The following is a 22,249-nucleotide window of genomic DNA, read 5'->3' on the forward strand; positions in this document are numbered from 1 at the left end:
AACCACAGAAGCTTCATCATATTGAGACCCGACAAGAGTCAATAGAGTCCAGCTCCAGCTCTGTTGCGAAGCAAACAAACAAAGAGAAGTCATTGTATTGGGCTGCTGAGCAACAAGCCCAGAAATTAACCCATTAGATCCTAAGGATTTCAGCTACCTTTTAATTGCTTTCAATGGGGATTGAAGTAATGGTTGGAGAGAAATGGTGTCACATCTGCATTACAAGAGCTTTCCCTTTTCCTTGGCCTCTGTTTTGGAGGAATGATATTGTCAATATTGGTGGGAATAAAATATGTTATATTTTGTGTATGCCATATCATCCAGCAACCAGTTTCAAAAGGATAAAATTGATTAAATGGATGAATGAAAAAAATCAAATGAAAAATATATACAGTATATCTCATATTTTCTTTTCAATTGATATTAGATGTTTCAACATTTTTACACAATAACTTGTATTTTTATGGGAACTGTCATAAATGGATATGTTCTAGACATTCTTGGTTTTACTTTTATTGTTTGTGACTGTTACGTTTTTATTTGCCTCATGTAAACTATGATTTGATTACAAAAATGAAAGAGGAAATGATAATTACTTAAAATAAAACACCAACTGTCAACATAAAAAAAAAACACAAAAAAAAAAAAAAAAAAAGCAATTTGTTTACATTTCAGTCACTGTCAACAGATTTTAGTTTTAATTTGTTTAATCTTGTTTCAAAATTGAAAGATGTATGGCACTTGTTTATTTGTGCATGTTTATAGAGACATAGGCTATGGACACTGCCTAAAGGCTACAGTCTTCCCCAAGTCTTCTAAAAAGAAGCTTAGGATCTCCGGCAGCTGAGCCATTGCACGGAGGGATTTAAGTATCTTACTGCCACCTATCGGCGGAAAGCGTTCACAACAATGTACTACTGTGACAGAATGTTTAAAGTTGGTTAGAGTCAGCTTCATGGGCATTTGAACCTATGATTTGAACACATGAGCTGCACTAGTCCAGTATCAGTAGGCCAATGGACTAACATGAACATCATTCAGGTAATGATTTAGAGAAAGCGAGAAAGCTAGTTCTCTGAGCAGTCTATTTTTTAGGTAAGTTTTTTTTTTTTTTTTGTCTGTTTGTTGTTAGAACTATTGCCCTATTTGACATAAAAGGATTGACTGACAGGCAGGCTAGGCTAGTCAAAAACATGTCATAGAACGTACATGTAAATGCTAAGGTCACCTCCATATTGGTGTGATTTAGACGCCATGAAGTTTTGACAAAAACTACTAGGACTTAGCCTAGACTCCTTCTCTTCAGTCTCCCTGCTGACTTTAACGTTGTCTGTTATTTGAAGTAGCCTAGATGAAGTACAAAATGAAGAGCTAATAAAAAATAAAATAAAATATAAAATGAGCTAGTTACGAACAAGTAGGCTAACCTAGGACGAAAGGCACCAGGGATTAATGATAACCAACTGCTCATGCTTAGCAACAACAGCTACATTTTCAAAATATTTCTTAAACACGCATGTGATGGATAGGCAGAGTAGTAGAATATGCTTACATGTCGTTGGTGATTTGTTTTATCAAATCATATTGGAGGCATTTATAAACTGTCTGGTCACGCTTAATAAAAATAAAAAATAGCTGTAATTGAGAGGACATAACGAGTCAGACAGCTGTCTCAATCACCTGCATAGAGCTCCTTCACAGTGTAGGCTATTGACTGCTTGTGAAGGAATGCATTGCCATTCTCCAGAATTACAGCATGCCGCCATTTTTTGAGTAGGCCTAAACCTAATGGCCTACCACATAGCAGACAAAAATATTTGGGGCACATTTAGTAATTGCAAACTTCTGCATTTCTTTTATGAATTTTATGCCTGAATACTACTGCTACTACTAGCCTACCACTACTACAAAAAATAGTAATAATAATAATGATGATAATAAGGACAATAATTGACTGTGTTTTTTTTGTAACAATATTTTAACACACAATGTGTGCGTGCGTGCATGGTGTGAAGTCAACTTCTTCCCTGCAAGCCAGTTTCTAGAAAGCAGTTGTTTCTTTTATAAATGAATTATAACAAAATGTCACCATGGACGGAGCATAATCAACAGTAAATTTAACTAGATAGTGTGTGTACACAGTTTCAGCATTTTGACTGTATAAGTATGATTCATGCTCTTAAACACGCTTCAGATGGCTTTGTTTGTAATATAGAGAGAACTGTTGACTTTTATTGTGTTTGCCATCTCTAAGTGCCCTGTGTTTGCCCCTTGTCTTTTGCAGCTGGTGCAGGGGGAGAGAGTCACGTCACTTGGCTGAAGTAACCATACAAGAAAAAGGAAGATGACGGCATTGTCATCATCATTATCATCATCACCATCATCCCACAAGCATTTGCATGGCAAAAGCCATTTGATGCAGGCCAGCTTGAGAAGAGAGAGGTGGGTGAGTGGGTGGGTTGGGGGAGAGTCTGTATTCAGGCAGATGTGCCTCAGTGTCACTCCACATCCCGAATCGAATGAATCACACAACAGATGTTTAACGTCAGAGCCAGGCTGTCACGCCAGCCAAACGCACCCGCGTGCGGCGCATACAGCTATTTATTACCTCTGAACACATGAGGGAGATGGGTTCTGTGAGGGGTCAGGACCGAGCGCTTCACCTCAACGTGACTTTGACAACAGAAATGGACAGAGTAATTTTCACCCAGCCAGAAATGCCAAAGACAAGCTGGGATACGGTTTCTGAGACACTGCATTTTCAGAAGGTGGAGTCTGCAGCAGGAGACAGAAAGTGAAATAGAGAAGACACTTGTGTGGGTTATCAAATTTGCCTTCACAACGTCAGCACCATCATATAATGAAAATGAATGAAAGTTGTCGAGATGGGGTTTTTTTGTTTCATTTTGTTGTTTTTTTATTCCTTCTTGTTTGCTTGTTTGTTTGTTTGGGCTTTGCACATCATCTTTTTGACCAAACAAGCCGTCCAAAAGATGTTAGGCCCTTTGATAGCCACCACACTCTTTGTAATGTTGTGACTTTCTTGGTGTTCCTCATAATGTTTTCTTTTTATTGTGAGTTGTTTCATGTCAGTGTAATGATATTTTGTCAATACGTACCGGAGTATGGCCAGCCGGCTTCTATTGGTCCTTTTGTGATGTAATTTTTATCACCCGGCTAGTGTGTGCTGGTCTTTTTCTTTCTTTTTTTTGTGGAGAGAATTGCATCAGTATTGGCCAGCGCAGTACAATTAAGAAAGTATACTTTTTGGAAAGATGGCTTTAAACTGTGCGGCAGAGGTATGCTCTTTAACAGAGTTGGTGGATGTCTGAGAATATTCTTGAGGCCTTTTTCCCCCTTTTGGAGAGACCCAAGAAGATAAAAGGAAACACTCGGGTGGATTAAAGTACTCAGAATGTATCAACATCAAACCACTAGAGTTTTTGCCCTCTACATTTTTCAACCACAGTCAATAGATCTAAATATTTTACTGTGCCCTGGCCGATTTATTGTTTGATGTTTAAAAACTTGCGTGGAATGAAAGAAAATTCATTAAAGTGGAGCCCCCGAATGAGGTGCGATCAGCTTTGAAAGTCGAGTTTAACTGGGATATTGATCATTCTCTTTCTTCTGTGACAAAGGCCACCAGGGAGGCCGCTGGTGTCGGAGTAGAAAGGCATGCTGCCAATAACCCCAGACAACAATGCACGTACGTGAGGCAGGGAATAGCATCCCTCCTCTGACACCTCCGCTGCTCGCTCGCCAGCCAATAATGGCCCAGGGAGTGCGGCCAGAGACACCCTGCAAGCACCCAGCCCTTTGTTGTTTGTCCGAATGAAGTGCTGTTAAGTGTATTACCCTGACTAAATTAAATGGCACCTGGGGTTAGTGTCTAAAGCAAACCTGTACACGAGGAAGGAGTTCTGGTTGATATCTCAGGCATATATTGATCTGCTCGGTGAAAACCTTGGTTTGGTTTTGATGAGCGCACTGCACTGCAGCTGGATCCACATAAATGACAGCGAGAAGGTCTGCAGGAAAGTGCATGGCATGTAAAGTCTCATCACAGTTATATTCATAGAATGTCACCAGTGTTTTTCACCTTATCACAATTTATTGTTTTGTTAGTACATTTACCATTTGTTTTTCAAACAGCCCATAAGAGATCTTCATTTTTGAGTATAAATGGAACTAAAAGTGAAATGAAGTCTTAAATCTCTACTTTTCAGATTGGCCTATACTTATAAAGTTTCTCCTATTTTGTCTCAAATCATGCTCAGTTTTTTACTAGATTTTTAGACATCTCAATATTATTTCCTCTGTTTCTCTCCCCAGACAATCATGATGTTTGGAAGTGGGACACATATTTTCACAATAAAGTACATTTAACCAGAGTATGATGAGAAGATTGTTCAAAACTGCTGGGGAGAGGGATAGCTAAGAGACAATAAAATGCCTTATCTCATGTGCCTCACATCAAACTGCTTCTCTTATAGAAAGTTTTGGAAATACCTGAGAAATAAATTGATACATAAATGAAACAGTAATGAGTCCCATCCAAGCTCCCGGAGCTATCGAAAATTTTACTAGGAAGTAATTACAGTTTTGTGTGTGTGTGTGGGGGGGGGGGGGGGTTCTGTACACTGAAATATTTGCCATGAATCAGAAATATTAGTCAGAGAACTGTACAATATATATACATATATTTCAGATTTTCTTTTCCTTTTTGCAAATTACAGAAAGTTGTGTTGCACTGCTCTACAGATTGTCAAAACATAAAAAATGTGTTATTAATTCTTGCGTCTAACTCCACTGGCGTAGTAATGGCTGTGCTCTCCTGCCAGGGATCAACATCAACAACAATTTTATGGCCATTTTGTATTTATTTCCAGAAACAGACCTGGGGAGATGTGTTTTGCATGAGAAAAGACTGTGTGAACTTTATTCCCCAGGTGGCTTTCTTTCTCTGTTATTGTTTGGCTTTGTTTGGCTGTGAATCCATGTCAACTCTTCAACAACGGAAAACTCATTTTGAATACAGTTAATGTCAAAATACTGTGTTGCATTCTGTTCTCATTTTTTTCCTTTTTTCCTTTTCCAGTGAAGTTCATATTAGGCAAAAATACTGTACATGTTATACCAATATAAATTAGACAGCAAACACATGGCCATTTTGTTCTACTAAGCAAACATGTAATATTATGTTATAAAGATAAATAAGAACCTTGCATTTAATGATACTATTTCATTATGACAATAATCAATCATAAAGAATGTTATGGCAGTTTAGAGATTTTGTTATAGTGGGTGTATCACAGCAAGAAAGACATTTTCTGCTTTTATGTGTGTTGCAATATTTATTATGTGTGTCATTCTGCTTTTATGTGTATAGTTGGACTATTTTCTGCTTTTAATTTAATTTGTGTTCTTTTCACATTTCCTACTTTTAATGCGAGTAGTTGTAATATTTTCTACATTTAATGTATGTACTTTTCATATTTTCTGCCTCTATATTTTGTGTAGTGTTCCTATTTTGTGCATATACTTTGTGTAGTGTTCATATTTTGTGCGTATATTTTGTGTATTGTTCATATTTTGTGCTTTTTGTGTAGTGTTCCTATTTTGTGCGTATATTTTGTGTAGCGTTCCTATTTTGTGCGTATATTTTGTGTAGCGTTCATATTTTGTGCGTATATTTTGTGTATTGTTCATATTTTGTGCTTTTTGTGTAGTGTTCCTATTTTGTGCGTATATTTTGTGTAGCGTTCCTATTTTGTGCGTATATTTTGTGTAGTGTTCCTATTTTGTGCGTATATTTTGTGTAGTGTTCATGTTATTCATCTTTTCACAGTTGTGCTCCTGTTGCTCCTAATTGCTTCAATTCTGAAGTTTTCCCTCAACTGCAACAAAAAGTGTTTACTGACAAAGCCATGACTGGAAGAGCCTTGCTGGGCTGTGCTGTCGTGTCTATGTTGGACTGCCTGCCTGTTTGTGTTGCGTGTCTGGTCGTTGGTCAGGTGTCTGAGTGTCTTCTGCTCTCTGCCCCACTGACCGCACCGTTCTCCTGATAGCCCGACCTCTCCAGCTCCTGTCCTCAGACCAACAGAGCCTGTCTCCCTCTCTCTCTCTCTCTCTCTCTCTCTCTCTCTCTCTCTCTCTCTCTCTTTCTCTCTGTCCTTCCTCCTCAGCTCCTCTTTCTTTTCTCTGTGTTGTGGAGAGGGAGAGTAACCAACCAGGAGCTGTGACTGCTGGGTTGTGGTGGGCAGAGAGGTGCGGTGTGCAGCAGGGGTGAAAGACGCCGGCCCACCACCACCACCACCACCAGCTCCTGCTGACCCAATAAGAGCTCTCAAAGTGGAGCAGCAGCATCCGCTCTCCTGCCCTTCCAGCTCATGCCCCCCGACACACACACACACACACACACTCCCTCTCTAGCCTTCTGTCTTCTCCTCCTCAGTTTTGTCTTTGTGTTCCTCTCCTCCTATGCTTTGTGTTCCTCTCCTCCTATGCTTTGTGTTCCTCTCCTCCTATGCTTTGTGTTCCTCTCCTCCACTCTTTTCCCATCTTCTGCCCCTTTTTCTTTTCCCCTCCTGTCTCTCCCATATCTGCATGTCGTTTGCTTCCTCCGCCTGGTACTCTGATCAAAATGGCAGGTCCAGAGACTGTCAGAGGAGAGGACTTATTCTGCACTTGGCAGGATGTCATTCACGCCTCTCCAAAAGGAGGGCTTTGCTAACTGCATGTACAGAGCCATTCTGTGGTGTCAGATTCAAAATGCGGGTCAACCATCAAGGGATCCACGCTTGTAATATGGGCTGGAATGTTGTCAGGACTGGATCAATGTCATAAACCAAAACAGAAATGTGCAGATGTACTTGGCAATGCAGGGTTGTGTAGAAATTGTGGTGCGATTGATGCAATGCGTGCTATCGAACATGTGAATGTCATTATGGGGTTTTTTTGCAGAGGACCATATGTTTTTCATGCCTTTGTTATTGGTGCAGAACTACAATGTTGCTCTAAGCTGTCAGCCATATTGTTAAAGTTACTCAGTTCCATGAACAATCAAAGAATGTGCAGTTTTGGGGTCATTTGGAATACCGTCCAGTATGTTCTCAGCAAATTGCAGAATATTACATTAAAATGAGCAAAGGACATGCAGCCTTGCAAATTGAATCCACTGTTGTCAATGAGGCATTAATTCACTAGTAATTCAGCATGAATTTCACCTTCTGTCCCCTATGACCCCATTGAAATGGATGACACACACTGCACATTGCTATTGTGGGTTTATGCTTCTATTGTGAGCGTGATCTCTACAAATATGTCTATACTTTACTCTCTGTCCAATGGCTATTCTCTGGTCAACATGCCAGGCAGGAGCCCCTGACAGCAAGCTGTCGCAGGCGCAGCATGGGGGACCACAGCAGAGGGGGTGCAGCCGAGGGCACAGCCAGGGTGTGTCCTTGCCTCTGAATGACAGGATTGATGGGAGCCTAGGTCTTTAGCCACAGTGGGGGTGGTGCCCATCAGTGTGTGTGTGTGAGATTTTGTGTATGTGTAGTTTGATAGTTTGGGGAAGGAAGAGTGGCTGGAGCCCTTCATATATATGCAGCGTGTGGCTTTGCCCTCGTAGCCCTGTCAAGGTCTCTCCCTCCCCATGCTGCTAGGAGGGGCCCGTGACGGGTCATGGATGACACAGACGTGACAGCACAGCTGGCCGCCTAATGACAGAGGCTCCAACACCTGCCCGTCGTCCCCGGCAACACGACTTGAGCGGGAACAGACACGCCGGGCCGCCGAGGTGGGCAGATGTTGCGGAGGAGCCGCGCAGGCAGCCTGCCGCGCTACAGGGACCCCTCTGCGTCTTCTCTGCTCTCCTCTCCCCTAATTGAAAACCGTGTAAAAGGTCACCCGTGTAAGCTGTCCCCCCTCTCACACTCGCAAAAGCCAAAGCGCGCATTCAGAGCAGCGCAGACCAGACTCTTCATTTAGCCTCTTCATTTAGCCATTGAGCCGGTAATGAACGGCTGTGTATTGGTGCTTTGTCCGTGTAGAGACCCTCCAAATCAAATATGGACATGTGTCTGAGCGCGCTAATGAGTGGGGGGCTCATCTGGCCGGTTCCTGAGGCCCAGCTCCCACAGGGCGGGCCGATCATGGGAAACATTATGGAGACGATGTTATGACATTGAGGGGGTGACGGCCAGGAGAGACACTAATAATGTGAGACATGCAGAACGACACGGCCAGAGGAGCGCGGTGCGGTGTGGGCGCAGCACAGCCCAGAGATGGGGCCTTTACGGGAAGACAATCACGTCGCCCTCAGCTCAGGGTCTACTGGTGTGATGGTTGGAGCCTCTCGATCCAATTCCCCAAGGCCATTTCTGTTTGCGGTTATCGTAAAACAGAACCAGATCTCCTCCTGTCACACCCTATCATCTCGCCACAGCACAGCCCATAAGTCTGGACACCGACACACAGGGAGCAGGCCAATTCTAGTGCCTCAAATCAGAAAGACAGACACAATAGGCTTCAAATATGATAGACGTGGCTTGTGATCTCTTTGGAATATTGGATCTTTGGCAGTGGATTCCACCACAATATGACGGTGTCTTCCTCTGTTCTTGTAGGTGGATCAGTGAATAAATGTTTTGGGGTTTTTTTGCCTGAGCTACAGGTTCAAAAGGCTAGCTTAGAATGTGCTGTATGTTGTTGAAAAATGGATTTGGAAAACCAAGTGTGCTCCGTTTCCCAGTATCCAGTGTTCCAAAGTAAAAAAGGTAAATGTGAATCAAGTGAACGCACCAACAGGAAGGAAACATTACACTCCCCAAACTCTCCAAATGAGTGTGTTATCAATACCATTTGTGTCTGTGGGGGAATCGTAGAGCAGATTTTCACGGTGTGTGTTTTGAGTTGAGGACTGTGGTCGTGGCCAATAACAATGTAAGCCACAATCACCATCCAAACCACACACCCTTGGCTCGCATACAGCCACAAATTACAGTATGCTATGGTTCTGATAGTATGCAACCGCTCTGCATTTTACTCTGTCTGTAATGCATTCTTTCTGTGAACAAATCAATGATGGTCTCTGGAAGAAGAAAAACAGGCATAGGATCTAAACACATAATCTGCTACTTATGTTGAGAAAGTCTTGGTTGACAGACCTTCGTTAAGATATAGATATGATAAAATAGAATTAAGATCTATGTTGAATTTATTGATGAAATATGCACATATTTGGACATAGAGCCCTTTTGGAAGCACTGCTTGTTTCCCACATCTATGCAATGCAGCATGTGGTTATGTCTGTGCCTATATCTCACAAATGTTTCTGAGCCAGATTGAACATTTCAAATGCGAGACAACTCCTAGCCATGCTGAACTCAGGCTTGTTATCAGGCTTTGGAGAAAGATGGAGAGAATTGATCTTGTGTCTGTTGGAGGAGAGTCCCCCAGGGCCAGGCGGCTCTTTCTCAGTTCACTATCCCAGCTGCTGTTCTCCCTCTCTCTCTCTCGCCATCTCCCAAGCTATCAATCCATCCATCTATCTATCCCTTCTATTTGGTACATTCTTCATCTGATAGAAATATAGGAATTTGACTGCTGTTGCTGTCTTAAATTTTAATCTCTTTAGTCCTCTCATTATCTTTTCAGTCACTCTGGCTTTTTCTATTTCTCTCTCCTTTTCCATCCATACATGTAGCTTATTCCTATCTTATCTGTCTGGACTTGTCATTCTTTGTTCATTCAAATATCACAATATTTGCACTCTTTTAATTTATAGATACCTCCATCTCTCATGAAGCCTCTTATGGTTACTGTAAGAAAGACTTGAGGAAATCTTTGCCTCATAACTAGTGGGTTAAAGTTGAAGAAAACACAAGTCATATCATTTAGACAATATATCAGTTTCCTCAAAGCCTATGCTTTTTTATGCTATTGCTGACTGCAAACTTAAGGACTTTCTCGGTTGCTTTGGTACATTTCCCATATCATCTTTAGCATTTATAAAACAGTGAGTGTGTTTCTCATAACAAGTACAAACAGCAACACACTATGGATTACCTGAAAAAGTGTACCTAAAGATAACCTACTATGACATAGTTATTTACTTTTGAGATCAATGTTACTGGCCAACAAAATGTAAAGTCCTTTTCTCATTGACTAGAACCAAGACAGTGAAAATGTTTAGTCATGATATAAAATATAAATTGAATATCAATATAAAATTGAATACTTAAACTGTATTTTTTCCCAATTTGTGTTTGTACTATCTCCCTGAGGTCTCTCCCACAGTAATTCATCACCATTCCAGATTATTGCAAGTCTCTGACAAACTGTAACTATTTTGTTGCTAGATGAATGCTATTCATGTCAATGGCAATGATTTCAACTCAATTAGGTATCAAATGGTATGGAGGAATGTAGTAGCAATAACTTGAAAGACTAGAACACCAGAAACTATAACCTATTGAGAAATTATTGGATAATCTTGCATGCCATATTACAGTAACTCTTTAATGTTATCTAATCATGATGATCATAAACATGTTCAGCCTCACATAACCCATACAGAAGCCATTTGATGAAGGACAAAATAATACTGATGAAGCAGTAATCAGCATCCTTTTGAGGCCTACTGTTGATGTTTACTTTCATCCAATTGACTACATACTTCCAATTTGGCATACTGCCTCTTATAACCTCCCTCTCAATCTTGTGATTGAGATCTTAAGCTTGAGATTGATGGTTCAGAGAAAGGAAAAATTTTTGCATATTGACACATGACTGTGCAAAATGATGAATTGCTGTTATGATGGGAACACATGACTATATTATGTGGAGACTGAACAAGCAGTTAATTCTGATCTGGGAAATGTACCAAAGCATCTGTGGGAAACTGTGATATAAATTGAATCATATTTTTTAAACATTTTTCCATGTCCAAACCCCCTGTCCTTGATTTTTGATGTAAAAACGTTACTAACTACAAAGGCCCTCAGACCGTGCAGACCTCCACCAAGGACAAATGCCTCATCTCAAAATGTTAACGGAAGTGAAACATAAAAGGTGGATCCATCTTGTAATTCAAACATTGGGTTCTCCCTTGGTCCATGCTGCACCAAATTTCATAAAAATCTGCCTGGTACTTTTTATTTGTGAAATCTTGCTGACAAATTTGTCTCACAATACACTATGAAAACACAGTCTCCATGGTAAAGGAAGTAATAATAATATTATTTTATTATTATTCATTATTATAAAAAACAAATATTTATCTTTTTTTATTTCTATGAACAAGAAAGGTAATTGCAACATGACTCAAAAGTGTACGGACTGGAGGAATTCTGCTCACATAGTATTAACATTGAGCCGGCTACACTCTCATTCAGCTGTATGGTTGTCTACATCAAGCAACTTTTTATTGGTTTTCTGCAGTCAACCTCATTTGTTATGACAGAGCTGGAATAAACACAGCAGGAAGAGGGTGAAAGTGGAGAATCATAAATAATGCTGGAGCTCTGACTGAGGACTGGTGCAGCCTCCTGTCCTGACCACTTTGACTGGCTGAGTATTCCGTTACTTTGGGTGTGATTTCCCCTTTCTTTGATTCAAAACCGTGTCCATATTTTTACATATGATTAATGACACTGCATGAGAACCACCCAGCCGATTTTGACATGGCGTGCCTCCCGCCTCAAAGCAGGCGGCTGACTTTTTTTTTCTGCGCCTTCGGGTCTATCTGTCATTACAGTTTCCCAACTCCACAAGATTTCCTTCCCCCACCAAAAAATAAATAAAAAATCTAAATCTGGACATCTTCCAACTTCCATGAATTATGAGCCCCAGTGAGCGCATCATACAACTGAGAATCTCTCAGCATTCATAAAAACACACAGAACATCAAATAGAGCTGCATGTTTCTGCATGGGGAGGGGAAGACTGTGTTAATGATGTCACCCAATCTATGGAAGTTATGCCTATCGAAGCACGCCAGAGTTTAGAAACAACAACGACCTTTGAGTCAAAGCTCACAAACAGACACATGTGTGCACTGTGGGCCAGACAGGAGGAGCTGTGAGGGGGAAATATAAGACTGGACGGGGAGAACTGAGACAGAACAGAATCCTGCAGGTGCTGTAGCATCCAGTGAAATAGATGTAGTGTTATGGCAATGAATTAATGGTCCCCACTTAATAATCCTTGAAATAGGTGCCACGCACCTCCTCCTAATCGTCTTAGCTGTGCGGTGGGAGGCCCTGTGATTGGTGACAGGTATCTGCTCAGGATTTGCTGACAGGCTGTGAGTTGTGTGAAGGGCTGTAATTAGCAGGCTGGTGCCAAGGCTCAGCACCGTCCTCCTGGGGATGGAATAAGGGCATGTTAGCACAGTTTACCAACACTGATAAGGTCCCCTCTACACAGCAGTCTACTGCCACGGCCCTCTAGTTTTTAATATTCAGAACCATGTATTTGCAATGAGGATGACACACATACTGCTGTTGATTGAAATACATTAATTGTAATAATGCTTACAGTCACTGCAGCTTTTAAAAGAAGCAATTTCTACGTGGATATATGATGATACATTGCTCAAATTACCATTTATTTTGCAAGGCATGATGAAATGAAAAAAAAAAAATATTTGTATTTTGACACACCCTGCGAACTTGGTTTGATTAATTTCTCTGCTTTATTTGTCAGGGAAAGAGACACCAGTGCCTGTCTAACAAGAGGCAAAATGTAAGAAAATCATTGTCTCACAGTGTCTTTTGGATTAAATTATCATAGTTTTTTATTTCTGAAAATACATTTTTTTTAATTATTATTATTATTATTTTTCTTTTACCAAATCAGCATGTTGCTCCCTTACTGATTCAGGAGTCCAGTTGAGTCCAGCCATTCAGTGATGGCACAACATGAACAACAGGCGGAATCAATTTTAATAACAAAGACTACTGATTGGACACCTCGTCTCACCTCCTCTCCCTCTCATTCTTTCTACTGAACTCTAATTACGCAGAGAGCTCTCTGCACTGTCACCTGATATTAAGTTGTCGGAATGTGGGAGTAGGCTAATCAATAAACACTTACTTACGGTGGCGAGCGAGCGAGCGAGCGCGTGAGCAGGGGAGAGGAAGACAGAGAGACAGCAGTGGAGGGCTGGGCTGGGCGCGGGGCTCCACACTGCCAGGGAGAGTGGGAACGGCAAGCACCCAAAGCCCCTTCAGCATGAGAGAGCTCCGGTGGGACAAAACCCAGTGATTGCTGAGGCAGTAATCCGGAGCCTGTCTTGCTGGCGAGAGCCCCTCACCCCTCACCACCACCACCCCCCACCCAGGAGGCCCCAGGGGGCCCCACCATGCTGCAGCGCCTGAGAGGGAAAGGTGAACACGGTCACCCTAATTACGGGGGCCCCACTCTCCCACACTTCAGCCAGAAGTAAAGACAGGCCAATTAGGACGGGTGGGAGATAAGGGGAGTTTATTTGTATACTAATTAAACCCCTGATGAAATTCAAACGTGGGGCAGGCAGGAAGGGGAGGCCTGTGGCTAGGTAATTGTGTGCCTGAGAAAAGGTCGCTGTAGGTGCAGTTATCGGAGAAGCGCAGCCTTGAGATAGTTGCCCTTAATCCTGCACAGAGCCCCCCGTGCTGCACCGCAAGGTCTCTCATAATTTGATCGGGCTCTTATGAAATTTCAGGTCTTGACAGTGGGATCATCGACTGTGTTTATTGTCTATTTGGTCCTTGTTAGTGTGAAATGGGAAGGTTGGGGATCAGCAGAGATGCTCTGTTGTCTTTGTCTGTTGTGTGAAGGTAAAGAATCTCTCTAGTGCTGCCTTCATCACAAAGAGGCTCATGAGTGCAGTGAACTCAAATTAGATAAAGTTAATAAGCTGACGGTGCCGTGCATGACAGAATATGTTGCTCAATGACAGAAGTGTTCTTCATCATTGTTCTGTGCTATTGGTGCCATTATCATGTTTACTGAAGAAGGGTGTTTTGATATTATTTGTCTTACATATCAGTGTATGTTTGGCCCTTATGCTTTTACCAAAAGACTCTGTGGTACATACAGTTCAAACTGCAGAAAGTCAACAGTTTAATATGACAAACTCTTCAATCTCCGAGAGGAAACTATGATTCATAGTTAAACTCACAGGACAGCTTTGGATCACAAGAAGTAGCAGAATTTATGCATCTTATTTTCTGAGTCACTTCATCTTCTGCGCACAACACTCCTCTCTCTCTCTCTCTCTCTCTCTCTCTCTCTCTCTCTCTCTCTCTCTCTCTCTCTCTCTCAACTTAAGAGCTTTTTTTAAAGATCAACCTGGTGCTCTAATGCTCCTCTGTACGCGTTTCATCCCTGATTAGAGATTAGCTTCACAGAGACCCCCTGCGAGGCGTTGTCACAGTAAGCCATGTTGCCGGGGAATCAAAGAGGGTGCCCCACCGTGCGTCGGTAAAGCTGCACTTTATCTCATGAGTAAAGCAGAACCGCATGTGGCAGGATCTTCAAAAAAAGCAAGTAATCTGGACGATTTGACAGCTCACCGTGGGGGTCCTTGTTTCTCGACTCTGAGAAGAGTCGAACGCGCTTGCGGTCCCCTCGCTTCAAATTGAATTTGCCGGCGAGACGAAAATATTAATGATGTAATAATGCGTCCACTCTAAACCCAGGCGAGTAGCACATCAGAAGTGCCGGCTCTCAGAAACTGATAAAGAGAATTCGGCAGAAGTTTCTTCATCACTTCATGTCAGCAGTTATTTCTGGCCTGGGCCTGGCCAACACACACACACACACACACACACATACCACCAAAAACAAGTTTTACAACCTTTCAATATAACACATCCCATTTTGTTGTGACAATGATTTTGTTTCTATGGTTTCTCTCATAATGCTTCTCAGATTTTTGATGATTTGACTCGGAAAATGCACAACAATCCTTGGATTTTGTTGAGCACGAGGTTTCAAATCCTGGCATACACTTTCACATTTTGGGGCAGTCAAAGTGTCTAAGCATTTACATACTTTTTGATTAACACAGCAAATCAGAGTAGCCATGCTACTGCAAATTGATGGGGCAGGCTGAGATACACACGTAATAGAGTGAAAGACGGACCCAAACCACAGTCATCTAGTGCGCACTCCATCTGATGAACCACTGGAATGAGGAGAGGCATTAGTGAGGGCTTTAAATAATTTATTGGCCAGAGGCTCATTAAGGCACTGACTCGGACACTCACTTCGGACTCTTTTTTGATGTTACAGAAAATGTATAATCTGGAATCAACTAGGCTCAACGGCTATGGCAAGGTGTCTTTTTCAGCCCTGAAGGGACAGGTCAACAGGACTTGAGTGTAATGCTTCTCTAGAAGCTGAGGGGGGTGGGAGGAGGATGGTTTACTTACTGGCTTTGCTTTTCCACCACATCTCTAGGCAATTTGACTGAAAAAGCTAGAAAGCTAGAAGCTGCCTCTATCAACCTGAACACTCGGTTTGAACCGGTCTGTGGATCCATGTGTTATGGTTGATCAATGGGGCGGACTTGTGAGCAGAATGCACTTTTTAAGATAGAACACTTGAACAGATGTGAAAAAGAAAATGACATTTTCATAAAATCATACAGTATGCAGTGAACCTGAACTGCATAAAATAAACGAGAATGACTAAAAGCAAATTCATATATAAGATCACCTATATAAAAGCACATCCATATACGATCACTTATTTTGCTTAACTTGATATCAAAGAGAAAGATTCTCTGGGTTTTGTGGATACAGTCATGAAATATAAGGCGGTGTTTGTTTACTGGTGTATGTTTCATCCACACATACGGACACACACACACACACACACACACACACACATACACACACACACACACACACACAGGTCCAGAATGTAGTTGATTCATTTGGTATGTTTCAATTTTCACAGGATTCCTTGCAAATATTAAAAAAATGATGCAAGCCCCTGCAACTCCAAGGGTCAACAGATGGCTAGTGGGATCTTACAGAAATAAAAATCACCCAAACATCATTCTGTATTCCACAGTGTGCACACTATGAAAAGAAAAACAGTGTAGGTCATTTTTTTTCTGATTGCATGGTAATTCAACATATGTCACAGACTTTGCAACTTTTATCGTGGATCCCTTACAGGAATAACCATCCGTGAGTTTCATATCCAGTGGTCATTTCTGAACTACTGAAAGATTAGTAGGAACTGTTCAGTGCTGCACAACTGCTGAGTCTTGAGAGAAGCCAATTTGAGACACATTGTTTAATAATGACTTTGATTTGATTTGTATAACAGAGCTGTAAAGGTGTGTTTTTTAACGGTGACATACCAAGGCACTAAGCTCAAAGTGGCAGATGAGGACGAGAAGTGAAGTACAGCACCCCCCTCTGACCTCCAAAGCGACTCTTGCGCTTGTTATTAGCCACAGGAGTCCACGGGGAGCGGTAGCGGGAGCAGGCGAGCTGGAGAGATGCCCACGCCAGCGACAGCCAGCTCAAAGAAAGTGCCGGAGCAGCACAATGAAGCCTAATTAGCGCCGAGACCATTCCGAGTCCCTGTGTCATTACCCTCCCTCTATACATACACACACACACACACATATACTGTATATATATATATATATATATATATATATTATATTATATACTGTATATATATATGTGTATGTGTGTGTGTGTGTGTGTGTGTGCACGTTTGTGTATATATGTATACAGTGTATGGACTATGCCAGACACAACTACTGTTTCCAGGGTTAAAACCTCAAGCTACAGAATGGAGAAGGTTAAGGTAAGAGAGGGAATTTAAGTCTGTAAGTCTACACACACACACACACACACACACACACACACATACTGCACACACGCACACACACACACACACACACATTTCATCATTTCTTGATACACCAGTGTTGTGTCTGAAAACAAGACGTCGTAATTTAGAATGAATTTCAGAGCAATTAAAATTTCACAGGCACAATTACATTATGTCCCCACTGGGGCCTGCCACAGTCCTCCTCCAAGAGCTAAGGGTTTATGGCCTTGATGCAGCAAACATGTCCTGCCAGGTCCTCCTCAAGACTGCCGGTATTAATTGTGGCTGAAGTTGATAAATAAAAATGCTCTGTGCTCTTTAGACTAATTAGCACTTGAGATCAATTTATGATTTCATAAGCGTACATTTCTCCCAGGCATACGTAGAGGCATGCATGCCTCTGTGTGTGTGTATGTGTGTATGTGTGTGTGTGTGTGTGTGTGTGTGTGTGTGTGTGTGTGTGTGTGTGTATGCTGACTGTGTTGTCGTAGGCAGGCCCATGTGTGTAATACATCTGTGTGGGAGAGCGTAAGGGAGTGCGCTGAACCAGAGGTAGTAAATACTATACGCATTTAGCTGCTACTGAGGGACCCACAGTGCTTCCTGGTGATTTACTGACACACTCACTCACACTAGAACACACAGCCATGAAGAGAGCGCCCTGCAAAAGAACAGCATTCAACAGGGCAGTCACACGCAGACAGAATGGTGTAAGTGAAGCCTTAACATAAACATATAACACAAAAAACTGACAACAGTAATGTTTTCTGCCAAGACCTAAAAGTCATTATCTTTCTCTCTCTCTCTCTCTCTCTCTCTCTCTCTCTCTCTCTTTCAATTTACATGACAAGAGTACGTTATCAAGGCTTATCACCCAGAGAGAAGAAATACTCTTTTCTGATTGGCTGATAGGGTGGCTATTAATTCTGAATAACGGGACACCTATGAAGTAGATCTGGTGAAAAAAAAAGTTTAATCACCGTTCCATATCAATGCTCATTGAATGGTAACTATAACAACAACATTAAACGATGGTTACTGTAGGCCTGGAAGCAGGCTTTGCAAACAACGGAACAAGCTAAGCACTGTCAGGACCAAAGACAGTTATACAACAAACTGAACAAGTCGGCTTCTTTTTTTAAAATGAACCGCATGACTATTGCCTATAATGGCAACTGGGTGATAAGCAGGATAACGGCCTTCGAGGAGTCCCGATATACAGAATTCGGCGGTCGTTAATAAGGACAATATTGGTATTACTATTAATAGTTGCTATTGTATGAAGTAAAAAATATATAAATAAAACAAACAAAAAAAGGGATATTGTTTTTTAGTAGTGACAGTACTAGATTAGTTTGGACAAAGAGCTTTTCTTACTCTGTGGGCTTGCAAGCTCTAATGTCTTGTTCATTTTAGAATATTCATCTAGTGACTGTAATTGAGGATGTCCTCAAAAAATTTAAGTTAAAGTTGTTCCTCTCTCTCTCTCTCTCTCTCTCTCTCTCTCTCCCTCTCCACTCTTCACCATACTATCTCACTGTTTGCATGTGAGTGCCAAGAGACCAGCTTCAAAATGGGGAAGAAAGGCCCTGTGCAGCGTTGTGCTCTCTCAGACCTTCTGCGTTAGCCACCGCCGCCACTGATTCCATGAGTCTGGCTATTGATCCAAGTCCCCGCATCAAGGTGAGGTGATGCTGGAGAGGCGCGTTGTGGGACTCTGCTGAAAGAGGCGCAGGGCCAGGAGCCTGAGGCCATGCCCAGAAGACTGATGACGGCTGAAAGCGAGTTCAGCGCGGCCCGGGCCCCTGGCCCTTTGCTCTCCACTCTTCAAAGCCAAGCAGAGCCTCTGGCTGTCCCTCTTTGCCTCCTGCTCCCTCCCTCTCTCCCTTCCCCTCCTTCTCTGGCTCTGGCTGTTCCTTTGCCTGTCTACCATTTTCCCTCCTAACTCTGAGAACATCATTACTAAGGTACATGGAAACTGTGTTCAATCCAAACAATCCATCTCACTGTTTGGAGAATCTATGGATGCCACGTTTACAAAAGAAGTGAAATACAAAAATAGCCATAGTGTCATAAGTGAATCAAAACAAGCACCTCAAAGTCTTCAGTTGTGTCCTTGGCTTAAAGTTGAAACAGCTAAAGAGGTCCAGAAGGGACACTACAGGAAACCATCTCTACAAATGGAAAAGCCCAAACTTGCTCCTTGGCAGCACTCATGACTGAGGGAAGGGAGGGGAGAATGAGCCAAAGAGCTCTTCCCACCGATGGGACCTCAGGTTTCACCCCCCTGGGCTGAGAAGCTTTCATTTGACCTCTCTTACACTTCTATTCCCACTTGGTCTGCCTCAACTCAAGATTGACTTTCTCATATTGGAGTTTTTGAGGGAAACTCTCAGCTTGTTTATCCACAAAAAGAATGATCACTGGTGAGGATGGGGGGAAAGCTTCATAATTCTTTTTCTCTCTGACTCTCTCTCACACACACACAGTCAGACACACACACACACACACACACACACACACACACACACAAACACACACAAACTGCAGTTCCATTGATTTAATCAGAACTCATCAACACTCTGGATCTGGCCACTGGCAGCAGAGGACGGCATCTGGTGAGACGGTCAGGTCCCTCAGTACCCACACAGCCTGCCCAGTCTGACCATACTGGAACCTCCCAGCTCAGTCCAGCCAAGACAAAAGCACTGTGACATCATTCACCTTCAGCAAACATTGTGTGTTTGTGCTTTTTTCTATTAACCTCAGCACCGAGCCAAATCTTTCACCTGGTCCATGGTGAGACCTGCACAACTCCAGGTTTCAACCTTTGGCTTTGAAGCCATATTCATTTTTAATGAGGCAGCTGAACTCGTTAATCAATACAAACACACGTGAATTAAGTTCCTATTCAGTCCCCAGACAGGAGCAGAGATGTGAGGGAGAGGAATGCACCTGGCAGGAAGGGTTTGGCAGTTTGTGTGTGTGTGTGTGTGTGTGTGTGTGTGTGTGTATCTCTCTTTCTGTGTGTGTGTGTGTGTGTTTGCGTGTGTGTGCGTGTGTGCGTGCGTGCACGCGCGTGCACACTTGCTTGTTTGTGTGTATATGTGTAATAGGGAGAAAGTCAAAAGAGAGAGAAAGATCTCTCCACTGTAATCATTTCACCAAAGTGGACAGCACAAAGATCTCTCTGAAATGCACATTGTCAAGGACTAGCCATGGTCTTGTGAGAGGGAGAAAGACAGATAGTGGGAGAGAAAGGAGGGGGGAGAGTGGGAGAGAAAGGAGGGGAGAGAGTGGAGAAAGGGAGGAGGGGAGAGAGTGGAGACAAGGAGGAGGGGAAAGGGGATGTGCTTCTTGCTGGGCCCTGGTTGTGCGAGCAGCCTCAATTATTCATGGGGCGGTGCACATGTCAGAGGCCTACAGACAGGCACGCTGCTGAGGCCGCCCTCGAATCAAAAAGCGCCATACCCACAATGCACTAGAAGCGCCCCCTCTCGTCTGACTCACTCCCCCCTCCCCTCTCTCCCCTGTTGTTGCCTTATGTGTGTGAGAGAACTACAGCGGAGGCCTGCTACACGGCACATTCACACCTGCACCAGGAGCTCACACACTCCATTTTCCACCAGTGGACATTTTGCCATGCCTCATTAACCTGCCCTTCAGTCAGTTCAGCTCTCCTCAGCTCATCCTCCATGTCACAACATGCAGGCCCTTTCACAACTCTCCAGAAAGTGAAAAGTGTTACATAATGTTCTACGTTATGTGTTACATAGTATGCATATGTATACCATATGTTATAACTGTTATATATGTCCACATAGTGTGGTCCAGAATGGCCTCTAAATGAGTTTCCAAGGCCGTGTTTAATTGATGTGAGGAATGTCATTTGCCCAGACAACCTTGGCTCTCCTCGTCATGTGCATATGAACCTGTGCTGTGCTGCCAGAGTGAGCTGGGCTGGGTCACCGAACCTTTGGCCTCCACTCAGAGCACTCTGGGAATGTAGCCCACAGTTCCAGGATGACTGCTCACCCATGCCAGACGCTGTGCCAGAGGTGCATGTTAGCTTTGCCCACGAGTGTCCTTTGGTCTGGCTTTGACCCTCCACGCATGACTGAGTTGCCAGAGAGCTTTGCCTCGCAGCACACATGGTACCAGTGGTAGCCTCCAGCTGGACGAGTTCACTGTGGGTACAATCCCGAGTCTAAAGCGAAGCTGGCCAAACTTGGCCAGTGAAAGGAAATAGAGAGATAAAGTATGCCAAGAGTTCAACACTGGACTAGACAACTCTAACCCTCTACTTACTTACAGACAAAACTTTCTAGCAGTGTTTGCTTTTAATCTCCACCACGCTGTGCAACACCTCTATACCTTAAGCTAATGTATCCACAGATAGGAGCTAAATACAGTACAAACATTTTTTATGATTCTTTGTCACACACAACTCTCCAATTCTCAGCTGACATTTATTTTAAAAAAAACTTGTACAGTCTTGTACTTTCATATTTTTTTTCACTTACTTAAGCCTTCAGCCTTAACAGTTAAACCTCCAACTTAAACCTCCAAGTGCCTGGAGAACTGTAGTGACAGTTTTCATGAACACACTCTCAGAAATGGTGTGGTCTGTGTTTGTGGGCTGTTCAGCTCTGATTTAAGCCTATGTCACTGGGCATAACACATGAGAGCATGACATGACATGTCAAAAATGACATGACATGTCAAAAATATGGATGACAAAAATGTCAAACAAATGAACAAAACTTTCAACACTTTTTTTCTCTGAGAGGAGGAAATGTACTCTTTACAGAAGACATAAACAATCGAGACAGTGCCTTCCCTTCTCTTTCCCTGTGTCTGTAAGGGCAGTAATAACACTGTGCAGTGCTCTCCCCGGGTGTCGGAGTGGACAAGTGAGGACACACCGACTCTGCCACTCGTCGTCTGCTCTTTACCCAGGGATCAGTGAGCTTCCCATAGCCCCCTCCCCCCCCATATTGAAACTCTGCCACATATTTCCCATGAAACCCATCTGATCCTTAAAGGCACAAGAGAGCACAAGCAAAATTAATATTACAGCATGTTTACCCTCTACAGTTATCACTCTCAGAAGACATGCTGTTGATGTTTGGGCTTTCTTTTTGCCAACTCCATATGGAATCAGGTCAGAGGATGGCGATAAGTTTGCACCACTTAAGTCAAATAACTTGTATAAATGTCAATCATCCCTGAGCTTTTATAAATGATTCATCCTCCAGTGACTTTAACCACATACTTTCTGTGTGGAAATCGAATGGGGATAACACTGAGTTTTGGCAGCCGTGGTTTACTGGTTAGCGCTTCGGACTTGTAATCGGAGGGTTGCCGGTTCAAACCCCGACCAGTAGGCACGGCT

At 42.7% G+C, this 22,249-nt stretch overlaps 1 long non-coding RNA gene across 1 annotated transcript; it reads left to right on the top strand.

Annotated features, from left to right (window-relative positions):
* The first annotated feature begins 975 nt into the window (after window positions 1-975).
* Window positions 976-4,563, top strand: LOC121716779. Its single transcript, XR_006033801.1, has 3 exons — window positions 976-1,095; window positions 2,285-2,442; window positions 4,336-4,563. It is a non-coding gene; the product is annotated as an uncharacterized LOC121716779 (long non-coding RNA).
* The last annotated feature ends 17,686 nt before the right edge of the window (window positions 4,564-22,249 follow it).

The sequence above is a fragment of the Alosa sapidissima genome, chromosome 1 (assembly GCF_018492685.1).
Source record: "Alosa sapidissima isolate fAloSap1 chromosome 1, fAloSap1.pri, whole genome shotgun sequence".
Lineage (NCBI taxonomy): Eukaryota > Metazoa > Chordata > Actinopteri > Clupeiformes > Clupeidae > Alosa > Alosa sapidissima.